The 17,176-nt window shown below is 47.8% G+C and overlaps 25 non-coding genes across 25 annotated transcripts; all 25 read left to right on the top strand.

Moving 5' to 3' along the window:
* Window positions 1-319: 319 nt before the first annotated feature.
* Window positions 320-438, top strand: LOC130812035 (5S ribosomal RNA). Its single transcript, XR_009041641.1, has one exon. It is a non-coding gene; the product is annotated as a 5S ribosomal RNA (ribosomal RNA).
* Window positions 439-999: 561 nt separating this feature from the next.
* LOC130812036 (5S ribosomal RNA) lies at window positions 1,000-1,118 on the top strand. The gene has a single exon (XR_009041642.1). It is a non-coding gene; the product is annotated as a 5S ribosomal RNA (ribosomal RNA).
* A 561-nt stretch (window positions 1,119-1,679) lies between these two features.
* LOC130812037 (5S ribosomal RNA) lies at window positions 1,680-1,798 on the top strand. Its single transcript, XR_009041643.1, has one exon. It is a non-coding gene; the product is annotated as a 5S ribosomal RNA (ribosomal RNA).
* A 562-nt stretch (window positions 1,799-2,360) lies between these two features.
* LOC130812038 (5S ribosomal RNA) lies at window positions 2,361-2,479 on the top strand. Its single transcript, XR_009041644.1, has one exon. It is a non-coding gene; the product is annotated as a 5S ribosomal RNA (ribosomal RNA).
* Window positions 2,480-3,040: 561 nt separating this feature from the next.
* LOC130812040 (5S ribosomal RNA) lies at window positions 3,041-3,159 on the top strand. Its single transcript, XR_009041646.1, has one exon. It is a non-coding gene; the product is annotated as a 5S ribosomal RNA (ribosomal RNA).
* A 562-nt stretch (window positions 3,160-3,721) lies between these two features.
* LOC130812041 (5S ribosomal RNA) lies at window positions 3,722-3,840 on the top strand. The gene has a single exon (XR_009041647.1). It is a non-coding gene; the product is annotated as a 5S ribosomal RNA (ribosomal RNA).
* A 561-nt stretch (window positions 3,841-4,401) lies between these two features.
* LOC130812042 (5S ribosomal RNA) lies at window positions 4,402-4,520 on the top strand. The gene has a single exon (XR_009041648.1). It is a non-coding gene; the product is annotated as a 5S ribosomal RNA (ribosomal RNA).
* A 561-nt stretch (window positions 4,521-5,081) lies between these two features.
* Window positions 5,082-5,200, top strand: LOC130812044 (5S ribosomal RNA). The gene has a single exon (XR_009041649.1). It is a non-coding gene; the product is annotated as a 5S ribosomal RNA (ribosomal RNA).
* A 561-nt stretch (window positions 5,201-5,761) lies between these two features.
* LOC130812045 (5S ribosomal RNA) lies at window positions 5,762-5,880 on the top strand. The gene has a single exon (XR_009041650.1). It is a non-coding gene; the product is annotated as a 5S ribosomal RNA (ribosomal RNA).
* Window positions 5,881-6,441: 561 nt separating this feature from the next.
* Window positions 6,442-6,560, top strand: LOC130812046 (5S ribosomal RNA). The gene has a single exon (XR_009041651.1). It is a non-coding gene; the product is annotated as a 5S ribosomal RNA (ribosomal RNA).
* Window positions 6,561-7,121: 561 nt separating this feature from the next.
* On the top strand, window positions 7,122-7,240 carry LOC130812047 (5S ribosomal RNA). The gene has a single exon (XR_009041652.1). It is a non-coding gene; the product is annotated as a 5S ribosomal RNA (ribosomal RNA).
* A 562-nt stretch (window positions 7,241-7,802) lies between these two features.
* Window positions 7,803-7,921, top strand: LOC130812048 (5S ribosomal RNA). Its single transcript, XR_009041653.1, has one exon. It is a non-coding gene; the product is annotated as a 5S ribosomal RNA (ribosomal RNA).
* A 562-nt stretch (window positions 7,922-8,483) lies between these two features.
* On the top strand, window positions 8,484-8,602 carry LOC130812049 (5S ribosomal RNA). Its single transcript, XR_009041654.1, has one exon. It is a non-coding gene; the product is annotated as a 5S ribosomal RNA (ribosomal RNA).
* Window positions 8,603-9,163: 561 nt separating this feature from the next.
* Window positions 9,164-9,282, top strand: LOC130812050 (5S ribosomal RNA). Its single transcript, XR_009041655.1, has one exon. It is a non-coding gene; the product is annotated as a 5S ribosomal RNA (ribosomal RNA).
* A 561-nt stretch (window positions 9,283-9,843) lies between these two features.
* Window positions 9,844-9,962, top strand: LOC130812052 (5S ribosomal RNA). The gene has a single exon (XR_009041657.1). It is a non-coding gene; the product is annotated as a 5S ribosomal RNA (ribosomal RNA).
* A 561-nt stretch (window positions 9,963-10,523) lies between these two features.
* Window positions 10,524-10,642, top strand: LOC130812053 (5S ribosomal RNA). The gene has a single exon (XR_009041658.1). It is a non-coding gene; the product is annotated as a 5S ribosomal RNA (ribosomal RNA).
* Window positions 10,643-11,203: 561 nt separating this feature from the next.
* Window positions 11,204-11,322, top strand: LOC130812054 (5S ribosomal RNA). Its single transcript, XR_009041659.1, has one exon. It is a non-coding gene; the product is annotated as a 5S ribosomal RNA (ribosomal RNA).
* Window positions 11,323-11,884: 562 nt separating this feature from the next.
* On the top strand, window positions 11,885-12,003 carry LOC130812055 (5S ribosomal RNA). Its single transcript, XR_009041660.1, has one exon. It is a non-coding gene; the product is annotated as a 5S ribosomal RNA (ribosomal RNA).
* A 561-nt stretch (window positions 12,004-12,564) lies between these two features.
* LOC130812056 (5S ribosomal RNA) lies at window positions 12,565-12,683 on the top strand. Its single transcript, XR_009041661.1, has one exon. It is a non-coding gene; the product is annotated as a 5S ribosomal RNA (ribosomal RNA).
* A 562-nt stretch (window positions 12,684-13,245) lies between these two features.
* LOC130812057 (5S ribosomal RNA) lies at window positions 13,246-13,364 on the top strand. The gene has a single exon (XR_009041662.1). It is a non-coding gene; the product is annotated as a 5S ribosomal RNA (ribosomal RNA).
* Window positions 13,365-13,926: 562 nt separating this feature from the next.
* On the top strand, window positions 13,927-14,045 carry LOC130812058 (5S ribosomal RNA). The gene has a single exon (XR_009041663.1). It is a non-coding gene; the product is annotated as a 5S ribosomal RNA (ribosomal RNA).
* A 562-nt stretch (window positions 14,046-14,607) lies between these two features.
* LOC130812059 (5S ribosomal RNA) lies at window positions 14,608-14,726 on the top strand. The gene has a single exon (XR_009041664.1). It is a non-coding gene; the product is annotated as a 5S ribosomal RNA (ribosomal RNA).
* Window positions 14,727-15,287: 561 nt separating this feature from the next.
* Window positions 15,288-15,406, top strand: LOC130812060 (5S ribosomal RNA). Its single transcript, XR_009041665.1, has one exon. It is a non-coding gene; the product is annotated as a 5S ribosomal RNA (ribosomal RNA).
* Window positions 15,407-15,968: 562 nt separating this feature from the next.
* LOC130812061 (5S ribosomal RNA) lies at window positions 15,969-16,087 on the top strand. Its single transcript, XR_009041666.1, has one exon. It is a non-coding gene; the product is annotated as a 5S ribosomal RNA (ribosomal RNA).
* A 562-nt stretch (window positions 16,088-16,649) lies between these two features.
* Window positions 16,650-16,768, top strand: LOC130812063 (5S ribosomal RNA). Its single transcript, XR_009041668.1, has one exon. It is a non-coding gene; the product is annotated as a 5S ribosomal RNA (ribosomal RNA).
* Window positions 16,769-17,176: the final 408 nt, after the last annotated feature.

The following is a 17,176-nucleotide window of genomic DNA, read 5'->3' on the forward strand; positions in this document are numbered from 1 at the left end:
TCGCGTAAGCGGAAATTGCACCGGATCCCGTCGGAACTCCCCGCGGAAGCGTGCCCGGCGTGGATGGCCTCTTGATTTCCAAGTGTTGCGCGGATTTCTTAAATATTTCGTCGTTTTTTTGTTGCGAGTTCACCTGGCTTTTACAGCCGGCGGACTCTTTTGTGAATCGGACAATACCGGGAGGGTGAAAAACAGTATTTGGGAAGAAGAAGGCTCGAAATAAGGGGTCTCGGTTGCGAATTTACGAGCTTCGGAATGCTCTGGTTTTTTACTTTTGGGCGGCAACGCGCATGTAATCAAATTGTTACGGTGATTGAACGGGTGCGATCATACCAGCACTAATGCACCGGATCCCATCAGAACTCCGCAGTTAAGCGTGCTTGGGCGAGAGTAGTACTAGGATGGGTGACCTCCTGGGAAGTCCTCGTGTTGCACCCCTTTTTCCGTTCTTTTTTTTTTTTTTTAATTTTTTTTTTTTTTTTTTTGTTTCCGCTGCACTTGAGCAAGAGCCATTTCAGTGATTATGGTAATATAATCCTTGGAAGTAATTTTATTTATAAAAATATAACTCGCAACCGGGCCCCGGCCTCGAATTCACGGGCACTCGAAAGGTAGGACCCGTTGAGGCGGGTCGATGCGCATGCGAACGAATTGTTCGAAAGAGGCGTGCATCGGTGCGTTCGCGTAAGCGGAAATTGCACCGGATCCCGTCGGAACTCCCCGCGGAAGCGTGCCCGGCGTGGATGGCCTCTTGATTTCCAAGTGTTGCGCGGATTTCTTAAATATTTCGTCGTTTTTTTGTTGCGAGTTCACCTGGCTTTTACAGCCGGCGGACTCTTTTGTGAATCGGACAATACCGGGAGGGTGAAAAACAGTATTTGGGAAGAAGAAGGCTCGAAATAAGGGGTCTCGGTTGCGAATTTACGAGCTTCGGAATGCTCTGGTTTTTTACTTTTGGGCGGCAACGCGCATGTAATCAAATTGTTACGGTGATTGAACGGGTGCGATCATACCAGCACTAATGCACCGGATCCCATCAGAACTCCGCAGTTAAGCGTGCTTGGGCGAGAGTAGTACTAGGATGGGTGACCTCCTGGGAAGTCCTCGTGTTGCACCCCTTTTTCCGTTCTTTTTTTTTTTTTTTAATTTTTTTTTTTTTTTTTTTGTTTCCGCTGCACTTGAGCAAGAGCCATTTCAGTGATTATGGTAATATAATCCTTGGAAGTAATTTTATTTATAAAAATATAACTCGCAACCGGGCCCCGGCCTCGAATTCACGGGCACTCGAAAGGTAGGACCCGTTGAGGCGGGTCGATGCGCATGCGAACGAATTGTTCGAAAGAGGCGTGCATCGGTGCGTTCGCGTAAGCGGAAATTGCACCGGATCCCGTCGGAACTCCCCGCGGAAGCGTGCCCGGCGTGGATGGCCTCTTGATTTCCAAGTGTTGCGCGGATTTCTTAAATATTTCGTCGTTTTTTTGTTGCGAGTTCACCTGGCTTTTACAGCCGGCGGACTCTTTTGTGAATCGGACAATACCGGGAGGGTGAAAAACAGTATTTGGGAAGAAGAAGGCTCGAAATAAGGGGTCTCGGTTGCGAATTTACGAGCTTCGGAATGCTCTGGTTTTTTACTTTTGGGCGGCAACGCGCATGTAATCAAATTGTTACGGTGATTGAACGGGTGCGATCATACCAGCACTAATGCACCGGATCCCATCAGAACTCCGCAGTTAAGCGTGCTTGGGCGAGAGTAGTACTAGGATGGGTGACCTCCTGGGAAGTCCTCGTGTTGCACCCCTTTTTCCGTTCTTTTTTTTTTTTTTTAATTTTTTTTTTTTTTTTTTTTGTTTCCGCTGCACTTGAGCAAGAGCCATTTCAGTGATTATGGTAATATAATCCTTGGAAGTAATTTTATTTATAAAAATATAACTCGCAACCGGGCCCCGGCCTCGAATTCACGGGCACTCGAAAGGTAGGACCCGTTGAGGCGGGTCGATGCGCATGCGAACGAATTGTTCGAAAGAGGCGTGCATCGGTGCGTTCGCGTAAGCGGAAATTGCACCGGATCCCGTCGGAACTCCCCGCGGAAGCGTGCCCGGCGTGGATGGCCTCTTGATTTCCAAGTGTTGCGCGGATTTCTTAAATATTTCGTCGTTTTTTTGTTGCGAGTTCACCTGGCTTTTACAGCCGGCGGACTCTTTTGTGAATCGGACAATACCGGGAGGGTGAAAAACAGTATTTGGGAAGAAGAAGGCTCGAAATAAGGGGTCTCGGTTGCGAATTTACGAGCTTCGGAATGCTCTGGTTTTTTACTTTTGGGCGGCAACGCGCATGTAATCAAATTGTTACGGTGATTGAACGGGTGCGATCATACCAGCACTAATGCACCGGATCCCATCAGAACTCCGCAGTTAAGCGTGCTTGGGCGAGAGTAGTACTAGGATGGGTGACCTCCTGGGAAGTCCTCGTGTTGCACCCCTTTTTCCGTTCTTTTTTTTTTTTTTTAATTTTTTTTTTTTTTTTTTTGTTTCCGCTGCACTTGAGCAAGAGCCATTTCAGTGATTATGGTAATATAATCCTTGGAAGTAATTTTATTTATAAAAATATAACTCGCAACCGGGCCCCGGCCTCGAATTCACGGGCACTCGAAAGGTAGGACCCGTTGAGGCGGGTCGATGCGCATGCGAACGAATTGTTCGAAAGAGGCGTGCATCGGTGCGTTCGCGTAAGCGGAAATTGCACCGGATCCCGTCGGAACTCCCCGCGGAAGCGTGCCCGGCGTGGATGGCCTCTTGATTTCCAAGTGTTGCGCGGATTTCTTAAATATTTCGTCGTTTTTTTGTTGCGAGTTCACCTGGCTTTTACAGCCGGCGGACTCTTTTGTGAATCGGACAATACCGGGAGGGTGAAAAACAGTATTTGGGAAGAAGAAGGCTCGAAATAAGGGGTCTCGGTTGCGAATTTACGAGCTTCGGAATGCTCTGGTTTTTTACTTTTGGGCGGCAACGCGCATGTAATCAAATTGTTACGGTGATTGAACGGGTGCGATCATACCAGCACTAATGCACCGGATCCCATCAGAACTCCGCAGTTAAGCGTGCTTGGGCGAGAGTAGTACTAGGATGGGTGACCTCCTGGGAAGTCCTCGTGTTGCACCCCTTTTTCCGTTCTTTTTTTTTTTTTTTAATTTTTTTTTTTTTTTTTTTGTTTCCGCTGCACTTGAGCAAGAGCCATTTCAGTGATTATGGTAATATAATCCTTGGAAGTAATTTTATTTATAAAAATATAACTCGCAACCGGGCCCCGGCCTCGAATTCACGGGCACTCGAAAGGTAGGACCCGTTGAGGCGGGTCGATGCGCATCGCGAACGAATTGTTCGAAAGAGGCGTGCATCGGTGCGTTCGCGTAAGCGGAAATTGCACCGGATCCCGTCGGAACTCCCCGCGGAAGCGTGCCCGGCGTGGATGGCCTCTTGATTTCCAAGTGTTGCGCGGATTTCTTAAATATTTCGTCGTTTTTTTGTTGCGAGTTCACCTGGCTTTTACAGCCGGCGGACTCTTTTGTGAATCGGACAATACCGGGAGGGTGAAAAACAGTATTTGGGAAGAAGAAGGCTCGAAATAAGGGGTCTCGGTTGCGAATTTACGAGCTTCGGAATGCTCTGGTTTTTTACTTTTGGGCGGCAACGCGCATGTAATCAAATTGTTACGGTGATTGAACGGGTGCGATCATACCAGCACTAATGCACCGGATCCCATCAGAACTCCGCAGTTAAGCGTGCTTGGGCGAGAGTAGTACTAGGATGGGTGACCTCCTGGGAAGTCCTCGTGTTGCACCCCTTTTTCCGTTCTTTTTTTTTTTTTTTAATTTTTTTTTTTTTTTTTTTGTTTCCGCTGCACTTGAGCAAGAGCCATTTCAGTGATTATGGTAATATAATCCTTGGAAGTAATTTTATTTATAAAAATATAACTCGCAACCGGGCCCCGGCCTCGAATTCACGGGCACTCGAAAGGTAGGACCCGTTGAGGCGGGTCGATGCGCATGCGAACGAATTGTTCGAAAGAGGCGTGCATCGGTGCGTTCGCGTAAGCGGAAATTGCACCGGATCCCGTCGGAACTCCCCGCGGAAGCGTGCCCGGCGTGGATGGCCTCTTGATTTCCAAGTGTTGCGCGGATTTCTTAAATATTTCGTCGTTTTTTTGTTGCGAGTTCACCTGGCTTTTACAGCCGGCGGACTCTTTTGTGAATCGGACAATACCGGGAGGGTGAAAAACAGTATTTGGGAAGAAGAAGGCTCGAAATAAGGGGTCTCGGTTGCGAATTTACGAGCTTCGGAATGCTCTGGTTTTTTACTTTTGGGCGGCAACGCGCATGTAATCAAATTGTTACGGTGATTGAACGGGTGCGATCATACCAGCACTAATGCACCGGATCCCATCAGAACTCCGCAGTTAAGCGTGCTTGGGCGAGAGTAGTACTAGGATGGGTGACCTCCTGGGAAGTCCTCGTGTTGCACCCCTTTTTCCGTTCTTTTTTTTTTTTTTTAATTTTTTTTTTTTTTTTTTTGTTTCCGCTGCACTTGAGCAAGAGCCATTTCAGTGATTATGGTAATATAATCCTTGGAAGTAATTTTATTTATAAAAATATAACTCGCAACCGGGCCCCGGCCTCGAATTCACGGGCACTCGAAAGGTAGGACCCGTTGAGGCGGGTCGATGCGCATGCGAACGAATTGTTCGAAAGAGGCGTGCATCGGTGCGTTCGCGTAAGCGGAAATTGCACCGGATCCCGTCGGAACTCCCCGCGGAAGCGTGCCCGGCGTGGATGGCCTCTTGATTTCCAAGTGTTGCGCGGATTTCTTAAATATTTCGTCGTTTTTTTGTTGCGAGTTCACCTGGCTTTTACAGCCGGCGGACTCTTTTGTGAATCGGACAATACCGGGAGGGTGAAAAACAGTATTTGGGAAGAAGAAGGCTCGAAATAAGGGGTCTCGGTTGCGAATTTACGAGCTTCGGAATGCTCTGGTTTTTTACTTTTGGGCGGCAACGCGCATGTAATCAAATTGTTACGGTGATTGAACGGGTGCGATCATACCAGCACTAATGCACCGGATCCCATCAGAACTCCGCAGTTAAGCGTGCTTGGGCGAGAGTAGTACTAGGATGGGTGACCTCCTGGGAAGTCCTCGTGTTGCACCCCTTTTTCCGTTCTTTTTTTTTTTTTTTAATTTTTTTTTTTTTTTTTTTGTTTCCGCTGCACTTGAGCAAGAGCCATTTCAGTGATTATGGTAATATAATCCTTGGAAGTAATTTTATTTATAAAAATATAACTCGCAACCGGGCCCCGGCCTCGAATTCACGGGCACTCGAAAGGTAGGACCCGTTGAGGCGGGTCGATGCGCATGCGAACGAATTGTTCGAAAGAGGCGTGCATCGGTGCGTTCGCGTAAGCGGAAATTGCACCGGATCCCGTCGGAACTCCCCGCGGAAGCGTGCCCGGCGTGGATGGCCTCTTGATTTCCAAGTGTTGCGCGGATTTCTTAAATATTTCGTCGTTTTTTTGTTGCGAGTTCACCTGGCTTTTACAGCCGGCGGACTCTTTTGTGAATCGGACAATACCGGGAGGGTGAAAAACAGTATTTGGGAAGAAGAAGGCTCGAAATAAGGGGTCTCGGTTGCGAATTTACGAGCTTCGGAATGCTCTGGTTTTTTACTTTTGGGCGGCAACGCGCATGTAATCAAATTGTTACGGTGATTGAACGGGTGCGATCATACCAGCACTAATGCACCGGATCCCATCAGAACTCCGCAGTTAAGCGTGCTTGGGCGAGAGTAGTACTAGGATGGGTGACCTCCTGGGAAGTCCTCGTGTTGCACCCCTTTTTCCGTTCTTTTTTTTTTTTTTTAATTTTTTTTTTTTTTTTTTTGTTTCCGCTGCACTTGAGCAAGAGCCATTTCAGTGATTATGGTAATATAATCCTTGGAAGTAATTTTATTTATAAAAATATAACTCGCAACCGGGCCCCGGCCTCGAATTCACGGGCACTCGAAAGGTAGGACCCGTTGAGGCGGGTCGATGCGCATGCGAACGAATTGTTCGAAAGAGGCGTGCATCGGTGCGTTCGCGTAAGCGGAAATTGCACCGGATCCCGTCGGAACTCCCCGCGGAAGCGTGCCCGGCGTGGATGGCCTCTTGATTTCCAAGTGTTGCGCGGATTTCTTAAATATTTCGTCGTTTTTTTGTTGCGAGTTCACCTGGCTTTTACAGCCGGCGGACTCTTTTGTGAATCGGACAATACCGGGAGGGTGAAAAACAGTATTTGGGAAGAAGAAGGCTCGAAATAAGGGGTCTCGGTTGCGAATTTACGAGCTTCGGAATGCTCTGGTTTTTTACTTTTGGGCGGCAACGCGCATGTAATCAAATTGTTACGGTGATTGAACGGGTGCGATCATACCAGCACTAATGCACCGGATCCCATCAGAACTCCGCAGTTAAGCGTGCTTGGGCGAGAGTAGTACTAGGATGGGTGACCTCCTGGGAAGTCCTCGTGTTGCACCCCTTTTTCCGTTCTTTTTTTTTTTTTTTAATTTTTTTTTTTTTTTTTTTGTTTCCGCTGCACTTGAGCAAGAGCCATTTCAGTGATTATGGTAATATAATCCTTGGAAGTAATTTTATTTATAAAAATATAACTCGCAACCGGGCCCCGGCCTCGAATTCACGGGCACTCGAAAGGTAGGACCCGTTGAGGCGGGTCGATGCGCATGCGAACGAATTGTTCGAAAGAGGCGTGCATCGGTGCGTTCGCGTAAGCGGAAATTGCACCGGATCCCGTCGGAACTCCCCGCGGAAGCGTGCCCGGCGTGGATGGCCTCTTGATTTCCAAGTGTTGCGCGGATTTCTTAAATATTTCGTCGTTTTTTTGTTGCGAGTTCACCTGGCTTTTACAGCCGGCGGACTCTTTTGTGAATCGGACAATACCGGGAGGGTGAAAAACAGTATTTGGGAAGAAGAAGGCTCGAAATAAGGGGTCTCGGTTGCGAATTTACGAGCTTCGGAATGCTCTGGTTTTTTACTTTTGGGCGGCAACGCGCATGTAATCAAATTGTTACGGTGATTGAACGGGTGCGATCATACCAGCACTAATGCACCGGATCCCATCAGAACTCCGCAGTTAAGCGTGCTTGGGCGAGAGTAGTACTAGGATGGGTGACCTCCTGGGAAGTCCTCGTGTTGCACCCCTTTTTCCGTTCTTTTTTTTTTTTTTTAATTTTTTTTTTTTTTTTTTTTGTTTCCGCTGCACTTGAGCAAGAGCCATTTCAGTGATTATGGTAATATAATCCTTGGAAGTAATTTTATTTATAAAAATATAACTCGCAACCGGGCCCCGGCCTCGAATTCACGGGCACTCGAAAGGTAGGACCCGTTGAGGCGGGTCGATGCGCATGCGAACGAATTGTTCGAAAGAGGCGTGCATCGGTGCGTTCGCGTAAGCGGAAATTGCACCGGATCCCGTCGGAACTCCCCGCGGAAGCGTGCCCGGCGTGGATGGCCTCTTGATTTCCAAGTGTTGCGCGGATTTCTTAAATATTTCGTCGTTTTTTTGTTGCGAGTTCACCTGGCTTTTACAGCCGGCGGACTCTTTTGTGAATCGGACAATACCGGGAGGGTGAAAAACAGTATTTGGGAAGAAGAAGGCTCGAAATAAGGGGTCTCGGTTGCGAATTTACGAGCTTCGGAATGCTCTGGTTTTTTACTTTTGGGCGGCAACGCGCATGTAATCAAATTGTTACGGTGATTGAACGGGTGCGATCATACCAGCACTAATGCACCGGATCCCATCAGAACTCCGCAGTTAAGCGTGCTTGGGCGAGAGTAGTACTAGGATGGGTGACCTCCTGGGAAGTCCTCGTGTTGCACCCCTTTTTCCGTTCTTTTTTTTTTTTTTTAATTTTTTTTTTTTTTTTTTTGTTTCCGCTGCACTTGAGCAAGAGCCATTTCAGTGATTATGGTAATATAATCCTTGGAAGTAATTTTATTTATAAAAATATAACTCGCAACCGGGCCCCGGCCTCGAATTCACGGGCACTCGAAAGGTAGGACCCGTTGAGGCGGGTCGATGCGCATGCGAACGAATTGTTCGAAAGAGGCGTGCATCGGTGCGTTCGCGTAAGCGGAAATTGCACCGGATCCCGTCGGAACTCCCCGCGGAAGCGTGCCCGGCGTGGATGGCCTCTTGATTTCCAAGTGTTGCGCGGATTTCTTAAATATTTCGTCGTTTTTTTGTTGCGAGTTCACCTGGCTTTTACAGCCGGCGGACTCTTTTGTGAATCGGACAATACCGGGAGGGTGAAAAACAGTATTTGGGAAGAAGAAGGCTCGAAATAAGGGGTCTCCGGTTGCGAATTTACGAGCTTCGGAATGCTCTGGTTTTTTACTTTTGGGCGGCAACGCGCATGTAATCAAATTGTTACGGTGATTGAACGGGTGCGATCATACCAGCACTAATGCACCGGATCCCATCAGAACTCCGCAGTTAAGCGTGCTTGGGCGAGAGTAGTACTAGGATGGGTGACCTCCTGGGAAGTCCTCGTGTTGCACCCCTTTTTCCGTTCTTTTTTTTTTTTTTTAATTTTTTTTTTTTTTTTTTTGTTTCCGCTGCACTTGAGCAAGAGCCATTTCAGTGATTATGGTAATATAATCCTTGGAAGTAATTTTATTTATAAAAATATAACTCGCAACCGGGCCCCGGCCTCGAATTCACGGGCACTCGAAAGGTAGGACCCGTTGAGGCGGGTCGATGCGCATGCGAACGAATTGTTCGAAAGAGGCGTGCATCGGTGCGTTCGCGTAAGCGGAAATTGCACCGGATCCCGTCGGAACTCCCCGCGGAAGCGTGCCCGGCGTGGATGGCCTCTTGATTTCCAAGTGTTGCGCGGATTTCTTAAATATTTCGTCGTTTTTTTGTTGCGAGTTCACCTGGCTTTTACAGCCGGCGGACTCTTTTGTGAATCGGACAATACCGGGAGGGTGAAAAACAGTATTTGGGAAGAAGAAGGCTCGAAATAAGGGGTCTCGGTTGCGAATTTACGAGCTTCGGAATGCTCTGGTTTTTTACTTTTGGGCGGCAACGCGCATGTAATCAAATTGTTACGGTGATTGAACGGGTGCGATCATACCAGCACTAATGCACCGGATCCCATCAGAACTCCGCAGTTAAGCGTGCTTGGGCGAGAGTAGTACTAGGATGGGTGACCTCCTGGGAAGTCCTCGTGTTGCACCCCTTTTTCCGTTCTTTTTTTTTTTTTTTAATTTTTTTTTTTTTTTTTTTGTTTCCGCTGCACTTGAGCAAGAGCCATTTCAGTGATTATGGTAATATAATCCTTGGAAGTAATTTTATTTATAAAAATATAACTCGCAACCGGGCCCCGGCCTCGAATTCACGGGCACTCGAAAGGTAGGACCCGTTGAGGCGGGTCGATGCGCATGCGAACGAATTGTTCGAAAGAGGCGTGCATCGGTGCGTTCGCGTAAGCGGAAATTGCACCGGATCCCGTCGGAACTCCCCGCGGAAGCGTGCCCGGCGTGGATGGCCTCTTGATTTCCAAGTGTTGCGCGGATTTCTTAAATATTTCGTCGTTTTTTTGTTGCGAGTTCACCTGGCTTTTACAGCCGGCGGACTCTTTTGTGAATCGGACAATACCGGGAGGGTGAAAAACAGTATTTGGGAAGAAGAAGGCTCGAAATAAGGGGTCTCGGTTGCGAATTTACGAGCTTCGGAATGCTCTGGTTTTTTACTTTTGGGCGGCAACGCGCATGTAATCAAATTGTTACGGTGATTGAACGGGTGCGATCATACCAGCACTAATGCACCGGATCCCATCAGAACTCCGCAGTTAAGCGTGCTTGGGCGAGAGTAGTACTAGGATGGGTGACCTCCTGGGAAGTCCTCGTGTTGCACCCCTTTTTCCGTTCTTTTTTTTTTTTTTTAATTTTTTTTTTTTTTTTTTTGTTTCCGCTGCACTTGAGCAAGAGCCATTTCAGTGATTATGGTAATATAATCCTTGGAAGTAATTTTATTTATAAAAATATAACTCGCAACCGGGCCCCGGCCTCGAATTCACGGGCACTCGAAAGGTAGGACCCGTTGAGGCGGGTCGATGCGCATGCGAACGAATTGTTCGAAAGAGGCGTGCATCGGTGCGTTCGCGTAAGCGGAAATTGCACCGGATCCCGTCGGAACTCCCCGCGGAAGCGTGCCCGGCGTGGATGGCCTCTTGATTTCCAAGTGTTGCGCGGATTTCTTAAATATTTCGTCGTTTTTTTGTTGCGAGTTCACCTGGCTTTTACAGCCGGCGGACTCTTTTGTGAATCGGACAATACCGGGAGGGTGAAAAACAGTATTTGGGAAGAAGAAGGCTCGAAATAAGGGGTCTCGGTTGCGAATTTACGAGCTTCGGAATGCTCTGGTTTTTTACTTTTGGGCGGCAACGCGCATGTAATCAAATTGTTACGGTGATTGAACGGGTGCGATCATACCAGCACTAATGCACCGGATCCCATCAGAACTCCGCAGTTAAGCGTGCTTGGGCGAGAGTAGTACTAGGATGGGTGACCTCCTGGGAAGTCCTCGTGTTGCACCCCTTTTTCCGTTCTTTTTTTTTTTTTTTAATTTTTTTTTTTTTTTTTTTGTTTCCGCTGCACTTGAGCAAGAGCCATTTCAGTGATTATGGTAATATAATCCTTGGAAGTAATTTTATTTATAAAAATATAACTCGCAACCGGGCCCCGGCCTCGAATTCACGGGCACTCGAAAGGTAGGACCCGTTGAGGCGGGTCGATGCGCATGCGAACGAATTGTTCGAAAGAGGCGTGCATCGGTGCGTTCGCGTAAGCGGAAATTGCACCGGATCCCGTCGGAACTCCCCGCGGAAGCGTGCCCGGCGTGGATGGCCTCTTGATTTCCAAGTGTTGCGCGGATTTCTTAAATATTTCGTCGTTTTTTTGTTGCGAGTTCACCTGGCTTTTACAGCCGGCGGACTCTTTTGTGAATCGGACAATACCGGGAGGGTGAAAAACAGTATTTGGGAAGAAGAAGGCTCGAAATAAGGGGTCTCGGTTGCGAATTTACGAGCTTCGGAATGCTCTGGTTTTTTACTTTTGGGCGGCAACGCGCATGTAATCAAATTGTTACGGTGATTGAACGGGTGCGATCATACCAGCACTAATGCACCGGATCCCATCAGAACTCCGCAGTTAAGCGTGCTTGGGCGAGAGTAGTACTAGGATGGGTGACCTCCTGGGAAGTCCTCGTGTTGCACCCCTTTTTCCGTTCTTTTTTTTTTTTTTTAATTTTTTTTTTTTTTTTTTTTGTTTCCGCTGCACTTGAGCAAGAGCCATTTCAGTGATTATGGTAATATAATCCTTGGAAGTAATTTTATTTATAAAAATATAACTCGCAACCGGGCCCCGGCCTCGAATTCACGGGCACTCGAAAGGTAGGACCCGTTGAGGCGGGTCGATGCGCATGCGAACGAATTGTTCGAAAGAGGCGTGCATCGGTGCGTTCGCGTAAGCGGAAATTGCACCGGATCCCGTCGGAACTCCCCGCGGAAGCGTGCCCGGCGTGGATGGCCTCTTGATTTCCAAGTGTTGCGCGGATTTCTTAAATATTTCGTCGTTTTTTTGTTGCGAGTTCACCTGGCTTTTACAGCCGGCGGACTCTTTTGTGAATCGGACAATACCGGGAGGGTGAAAAACAGTATTTGGGAAGAAGAAGGCTCGAAATAAGGGGTCTCGGTTGCGAATTTACGAGCTTCGGAATGCTCTGGTTTTTTACTTTTGGGCGGCAACGCGCATGTAATCAAATTGTTACGGTGATTGAACGGGTGCGATCATACCAGCACTAATGCACCGGATCCCATCAGAACTCCGCAGTTAAGCGTGCTTGGGCGAGAGTAGTACTAGGATGGGTGACCTCCTGGGAAGTCCTCGTGTTGCACCCCTTTTTCCGTTCTTTTTTTTTTTTTTTAATTTTTTTTTTTTTTTTTTTGTTTCCGCTGCACTTGAGCAAGAGCCATTTCAGTGATTATGGTAATATAATCCTTGGAAGTAATTTTATTTATAAAAATATAACTCGCAACCGGGCCCCGGCCTCGAATTCACGGGCACTCGAAAGGTAGGACCCGTTGAGGCGGGTCGATGCGCATGCGAACGAATTGTTCGAAAGAGGCGTGCATCGGTGCGTTCGCGTAAGCGGAAATTGCACCGGATCCCGTCGGAACTCCCCGCGGAAGCGTGCCCGGCGTGGATGGCCTCTTGATTTCCAAGTGTTGCGCGGATTTCTTAAATATTTCGTCGTTTTTTTGTTGCGAGTTCACCTGGCTTTTACAGCCGGCGGACTCTTTTGTGAATCGGACAATACCGGGAGGGTGAAAAACAGTATTTGGGAAGAAGAAGGCTCGAAATAAGGGGTCTCGGTTGCGAATTTACGAGCTTCGGAATGCTCTGGTTTTTTACTTTTGGGCGGCAACGCGCATGTAATCAAATTGTTACGGTGATTGAACGGGTGCGATCATACCAGCACTAATGCACCGGATCCCATCAGAACTCCGCAGTTAAGCGTGCTTGGGCGAGAGTAGTACTAGGATGGGTGACCTCCTGGGAAGTCCTCGTGTTGCACCCCTTTTTCCGTTCTTTTTTTTTTTTTTTAATTTTTTTTTTTTTTTTTTTTGTTTCCGCTGCACTTGAGCAAGAGCCATTTCAGTGATTATGGTAATATAATCCTTGGAAGTAATTTTATTTATAAAAATATAACTCGCAACCGGGCCCCGGCCTCGAATTCACGGGCACTCGAAAGGTAGGACCCGTTGAGGCGGGTCGATGCGCATGCGAACGAATTGTTCGAAAGAGGCGTGCATCGGTGCGTTCGCGTAAGCGGAAATTGCACCGGATCCCGTCGGAACTCCCCGCGGAAGCGTGCCCGGCGTGGATGGCCTCTTGATTTCCAAGTGTTGCGCGGATTTCTTAAATATTTCGTCGTTTTTTTGTTGCGAGTTCACCTGGCTTTTACAGCCGGCGGACTCTTTTGTGAATCGGACAATACCGGGAGGGTGAAAAACAGTATTTGGGAAGAAGAAGGCTCGAAATAAGGGGTCTCGGTTGCGAATTTACGAGCTTCGGAATGCTCTGGTTTTTTACTTTTGGGCGGCAACGCGCATGTAATCAAATTGTTACGGTGATTGAACGGGTGCGATCATACCAGCACTAATGCACCGGATCCCATCAGAACTCCGCAGTTAAGCGTGCTTGGGCGAGAGTAGTACTAGGATGGGTGACCTCCTGGGAAGTCCTCGTGTTGCACCCCTTTTTCCGTTCTTTTTTTTTTTTTTTAATTTTTTTTTTTTTTTTTTTTGTTTCCGCTGCACTTGAGCAAGAGCCATTTCAGTGATTATGGTAATATAATCCTTGGAAGTAATTTTATTTATAAAAATATAACTCGCAACCGGGCCCCGGCCTCGAATTCACGGGCACTCGAAAGGTAGGACCCGTTGAGGCGGGTCGATGCGCATGCGAACGAATTGTTCGAAAGAGGCGTGCATCGGTGCGTTCGCGTAAGCGGAAATTGCACCGGATCCCGTCGGAACTCCCCGCGGAAGCGTGCCCGGCGTGGATGGCCTCTTGATTTCCAAGTGTTGCGCGGATTTCTTAAATATTTCGTCGTTTTTTTGTTGCGAGTTCACCTGGCTTTTACAGCCGGCGGACTCTTTTGTGAATCGGACAATACCGGGAGGGTGAAAAACAGTATTTGGGAAGAAGAAGGCTCGAAATAAGGGGTCTCGGTTGCGAATTTACGAGCTTCGGAATGCTCTGGTTTTTTACTTTTGGGCGGCAACGCGCATGTAATCAAATTGTTACGGTGATTGAACGGGTGCGATCATACCAGCACTAATGCACCGGATCCCATCAGAACTCCGCAGTTAAGCGTGCTTGGGCGAGAGTAGTACTAGGATGGGTGACCTCCTGGGAAGTCCTCGTGTTGCACCCCTTTTTCCGTTCTTTTTTTTTTTTTTTAATTTTTTTTTTTTTTTTTTTTGTTTCCGCTGCACTTGAGCAAGAGCCATTTCAGTGATTATGGTAATATAATCCTTGGAAGTAATTTTATTTATAAAAATATAACTCGCAACCGGGCCCCGGCCTCGAATTCACGGGCACTCGAAAGGTAGGACCCGTTGAGGCGGGTCGATGCGCATGCGAACGAATTGTTCGAAAGAGGCGTGCATCGGTGCGTTCGCGTAAGCGGAAATTGCACCGGATCCCGTCGGAACTCCCCGCGGAAGCGTGCCCGGCGTGGATGGCCTCTTGATTTCCAAGTGTTGCGCGGATTTCTTAAATATTTCGTCGTTTTTTTGTTGCGAGTTCACCTGGCTTTTACAGCCGGCGGACTCTTTTGTGAATCGGACAATACCGGGAGGGTGAAAAACAGTATTTGGGAAGAAGAAGGCTCGAAATAAGGGGTCTCGGTTGCGAATTTACGAGCTTCGGAATGCTCTGGTTTTTTACTTTTGGGCGGCAACGCGCATGTAATCAAATTGTTACGGTGATTGAACGGGTGCGATCATACCAGCACTAATGCACCGGATCCCATCAGAACTCCGCAGTTAAGCGTGCTTGGGCGAGAGTAGTACTAGGATGGGTGACCTCCTGGGAAGTCCTCGTGTTGCACCCCTTTTTCCGTTCTTTTTTTTTTTTTTTAATTTTTTTTTTTTTTTTTTTGTTTCCGCTGCACTTGAGCAAGAGCCATTTCAGTGATTATGGTAATATAATCCTTGGAAGTAATTTTATTTATAAAAATATAACTCGCAACCGGGCCCCGGCCTCGAATTCACGGGCACTCGAAAGGTAGGACCCGTTGAGGCGGGTCGATGCGCATGCGAACGAATTGTTCGAAAGAGGCGTGCATCGGTGCGTTCGCGTAAGCGGAAATTGCACCGGATCCCGTCGGAACTCCCCGCGGAAGCGTGCCCGGCGTGGATGGCCTCTTGATTTCCAAGTGTTGCGCGGATTTCTTAAATATTTCGTCGTTTTTTTGTTGCGAGTTCACCTGGCTTTTACAGCCGGCGGACTCTTTTGTGAATCGGACAATACCGGGAGGGTGAAAAACAGTATTTGGGAAGAAGAAGGCTCGAAATAAGGGGTCTCGGTTGCGAATTTACGAGCTTCGGAATGCTCTGGTTTTTTACTTTTGGGCGGCAACGCGCATGTAATCAAATTGTTACGGTGATTGAACGGGTGCGATCATACCAGCACTAATGCACCGGATCCCATCAGAACTCCGCAGTTAAGCGTGCTTGGGCGAGAGTAGTACTAGGATGGGTGACCTCCTGGGAAGTCCTCGTGTTGCACCCCTTTTTCCGTTCTTTTTTTTTTTTTTTAATTTTTTTTTTTTTTTTTTTTGTTTCCGCTGCACTTGAGCAAGAGCCATTTCAGTGATTATGGTAATATAATCCTTGGAAGTAATTTTATTTATAAAAATATAACTCGCAACCGGGCCCCGGCCTCGAATTCACGGGCACTCGAAAGGTAGGACCCGTTGAGGCGGGTCGATGCGCATGCGAACGAATTGTTCGAAAGAGGCGTGCATCGGTGCGTTCGCGTAAGCGGAAATTGCACCGGATCCCGTCGGAACTCCCCGCGGAAGCGTGCCCGGCGTGGATGGCCTCTTGATTTCCAAGTGTTGCGCGGATTTCTTAAATATTTCGTCGTTTTTTTGTTGCGAGTTCACCTGGCTTTTACAGCCGGCGGACTCTTTTGTGAATCGGACAATACCGGGAGGGTGAAAAACAGTATTTGGGAAGAAGAAGGCTCGAAATAAGGGGTCTCGGTTGCGAATTTACGAGCTTCGGAATGCTCTGGTTTTTTACTTTTGGGCGGCAACGCGCATGTAATCAAATTGTTACGGTGATTGAACGGGTGCGATCATACCAGCACTAATGCACCGGATCCCATCAGAACTCCGCAGTTAAGCGTGCTTGGGCGAGAGTAGTACTAGGATGGGTGACCTCCTGGGAAGTCCTCGTGTTGCACCCCTTTTTCCGTTCTTTTTTTTTTTTTTTAATTTTTTTTTTTTTTTTTTTTGTTTCCGCTGCACTTGAGCAAGAGCCATTTCAGTGATTATGGTAATATAATCCTTGGAAGTAATTTTATTTATAAAAATATAACTCGCAACCGGGCCCCGGCCTCGAATTCACGGGCACTCGAAAGGTAGGACCCGTTGAGGCGGGTCGATGCGCATGCGAACGAATTGTTCGAAAGAGGCGTGCATCGGTGCGTTCGCGTAAGCGGAAATTGCACCGGATCCCGTCGGAACTCCCCGCGGAAGCGTGCCCGGCGTGGATGGCCTCTTGATTTCCAAGTGTTGCGCGGATTTCTTAAATATTTCGTCGTTTTTTTGTTGCGAGTTCACCTGGCTTTTACAGCCGGCGGACTCTTTTGTGAATCGGACAATACCGGGAGGGTGAAAAACAGTATTTGGGAAGAAGAAGGCTCGAAATAAGGGGTCTCGGTTGCGAATTTACGAGCTTCGGAATGCTCTGGTTTTTTACTTTTGGGCGGCAACGCGCATGTAATCAAATTGTTACGGTGATTGAACGGGTGCGATCATACCAGCACTAATGCACCGGATCCCATCAGAACTCCGCAGTTAAGCGTGCTTGGGCGAGAGTAGTACTAGGATGGGTGACCTCCTGGGAAGTCCTCGTGTTGCACCCCTTTTTCCGTTCTTTTTTTTTTTTTTTAATTTTTTTTTTTTTTTTTTTGTTTCCGCTGCACTTGAGCAAGAGCCATTTCAGTGATTATGGTAATATAATCCTTGGAAGTAATTTTATTTATAAAAATATAACTCGCAACCGGGCCCCGGCCTCGAATTCACGGGCACTCGAAAGGTAGGACCCGTTGAGGCGGGTCGATGCGCATGCGAACGAATTGTTCGAAAGAGGCGTGCATCGGTGCGTTCGCGTAAGCGGAAATTGCACCGGATCCCGTCGGAACTCCCCGCGGAAGCGTGCCCGGCGTGGATGGCCTCTTGATTTCCAAGTGTTGCGCGGATTTCTTAAATATTTCGTCGTTTTTTTGTTGCGAGTTCACCTGGCTTTTACAGCCGGCGGACTCTTTTGTGAA

This window comes from Amaranthus tricolor, chromosome 4, assembly GCF_026212465.1.
Source record: "Amaranthus tricolor cultivar Red isolate AtriRed21 chromosome 4, ASM2621246v1, whole genome shotgun sequence".
NCBI classification, from domain to species: Eukaryota; Viridiplantae; Streptophyta; class Magnoliopsida; order Caryophyllales; family Amaranthaceae; genus Amaranthus; species Amaranthus tricolor.